This window comes from Trachymyrmex cornetzi, unplaced genomic scaffold (genome assembly GCF_001594075.2).
Source record: "Trachymyrmex cornetzi isolate Tcor2-1 unplaced genomic scaffold, Tcor1.1 scaffold77, whole genome shotgun sequence".
In the NCBI taxonomy this organism is placed as follows: Eukaryota; Metazoa; Arthropoda; class Insecta; order Hymenoptera; family Formicidae; genus Trachymyrmex; species Trachymyrmex cornetzi.
Genome location: NW_017300102.1, coordinates 446,025 through 448,789, shown reverse-complemented (window position 1 = coordinate 448,789; position 2,765 = coordinate 446,025). Strand labels below are relative to the sequence as shown.

The 2,765-nt window shown below is 30.3% G+C and overlaps 1 protein-coding gene across 1 annotated transcript in view; it reads right to left on the bottom strand.

The window, feature by feature from the left end:
- LOC108768234 (EGF like, fibronectin type III and laminin G domains protein pikachurin) overlaps positions 1-2,765 on the bottom strand; it is a 236,938-nt gene that overhangs the window by 211,395 nt on the left and 22,778 nt on the right. The gene's annotated exons all lie outside the window — the stretch shown is intronic.

The following is a 2,765-nucleotide window of genomic DNA, read 5'->3' as shown; positions in this document are numbered from 1 at the left end:
TCTCCAGTCACAACGAAGTCCAAAAATGGGTGGATGAATGGATCGCCTCGAAAGACACCGCGTTCTACCGTCGTGAAATTGCCCTGTTGTCAGAGAGATGGGAAAAAGTGGTAGAAAATGGAGGAAATTACTTTGATTAAGGTATTCATTCATCTTCCCTTTGAAACAAATCAATTTTAGAGACGAAAAAACGGCAGGAATTAAGTTTAACACCTAATAATATCTTAAAACGTTACTTAAAACAGTCTTGAAGTATAAAGAACAAATCATTAATATCAACCAGAGGGCAGAGATTGAAATTGAATATACAAAAAAATAATATCATAAATAAGTTAAAATTATAAAAGTAAATGTAAAGTTCATTATCCTTACAAAAAAAGGTACCCTTAATAATCGGTTATAAAAAAAAATTTATAACAGTAACCACGTCATAAGTTCTATTCCCTAGTTAAGAGTTACAGAATAGAGACTTAACAATATAATGGGCTTTCTACAATAAGCTATTACCCGAGTTTTAAGTCTTAACCCTTAGCGGCCACACGGGGTGACTTTGTACCCCAAGGCTTAGGAAAAGTGAAATTAGAGGTCTAAAATATTTGAAATTGATACAATTATCGACATCTGTCACTAGTAGACACGTGTGAGATGTGACTCCATTACATAGGAAGCCGAAAAATCGCATGGCGGCGCTTTGAGCGTTCGTTTTCTCGGCGTTTTCATTTTTCCCTCATAATCGTAATTTTGCAAAATAAATATACTTTTTGAAATATCGGCATATACTGTTATTGTTTTATGGTAGTGGTGTATCTTGTGCGTACAATCCTAAAATTTTAGCCCTTAATATTGAAAAATGGCGGAGTAATGAATTTTTTTCTGAAAAAAGTTATTTTTGCCGAATTTTCACATATATGACCAGTTTTTAAAGCGCCATCTATAAATTGACTAATATAAATCATTAGAAATGTTGAAGAACTGTTCAACAAACATGAAACAATCGATTAGAAATCTTAAAATACCCATATATCTTGTACAACTAATTTTTTTAGCTATGTACCCCGGTGTGGCCGCGATGTGGCCGGGCTGAGGTGTGGCCGCTAAGGGTTAAGCCATAAGAAATTGATCAATCATAGTCGATTGGTCAATTTTTTATGGTTTAAGACTTAAAGCTTAGGTAATGGCTTATTGTAGAAAGCCCATAACTATAGAAACCAATCATAATAAAGAATCACTGAGCGTCCACTGAGCTGCTTTGTTGAACGCATTACTCAAATATACTCAAATATACATTCTATTTTCTATTGTTATGTATCAAGAAATAAATGCTTAAGTTATTTCAGATTGTTCATTTCATTTTGAAAATCGTCAAGTTATTATGGTCCATCCTGTATATTAATTATTTACTTTTTGCTGTTTGATAAATTGTCGATTTTTTATAAATTGTGAAGCAAATACCCACAAGTTATTGCCCTGTATAACATTTTAGTCGCTGTGTTTCATATAGATATATTTTTTTTATCGATATATCACAATAATACCGGCATAAAGAGAAGTTGCATGAAATTCACGATGAGAAAAAGATATTATATTGCACAGGCAACTAAATATCATCAAGCCAACTGCAGCATAAAACTGTTTCCTCCGTTGCGATTTTATTTTGTTATTTAATCTAACGTCACAACAACAAATTTACAAAAAATATATAAAGTTATATTGTGAAAGGCGTACAAGACTCAGGATAACAGCGTGATAATTAATTTTTTATTCTGCTGTAAAACAAAGGATTAAACCTTGTATATGACGTAAGAATTTTTTTTTAATAATGATGATGAATATATAAATATAATGTACAATATAATTAAAGTATCGATGATAATAATAAATCTAACTTATTTAGTGTAATTATGTTTATCGCAAAATCTAGTATAATATTTTAGCAATATTTTTATATAATTGTTTCTCTCTTTTTTTCTTATTTTGTTCATATTTAATATATTTATAAATATATGAGCAGTTATTAAACTACATTTATTTAGCAAGTCATATGTAAAACAATTCAATAATTAACATTCATTCAGTGCAACCGCCCAATACGATTAAAAATTTCAGTGCTGACGTTTTATGTCATGTAACCGTCGTTGCAACGTTGAAATTTACTGCAAACGTTTTACAACTAGCAATAAATTAATCAGTTTCACTGTTGCAATGCATGCTGGCAGTCCTTTTTATAAATATATCGAATCACACATAATACGTTACAATGTGATAATATCGAAAAAGTAAGATAGGAAAAAATATACATTGTATGCATGTTATATTAAAAATATACACGATTCGTAAATTTATCTAACAAGTAAACCTACGGAGGTGTCACTCACCGATTTTAATGAAACTTTGCATATTTGTAGAACTTTGAAAAATATTTGACACGTATTTTTTTTTTTATCTGCAATGGTCCACTCTGAAGAGAAAACTACCCCTTAAAGGTAAGGGATAGATTTAACATATTAGGTGAAATAAGTTGAAAATTTTAAAAAGTAAAATGTGTTAGAGGGCTTTTGGGGTTGCTGAAACTGAATCTTACGTCAAAAGTATGAAATTCAAAATGGCGGACCCAATATGGCGTCCATATACATTAAAATTTTTATTAGTTTTTATCAAAATGAGTAAATTTTACGAATTCTTGTCATCACAGAATTAAAATTTTCGATTTTTGTGGATCGATGATTTTAAATATGGTATTAAAGATATAAAATTCAAAATGGCGG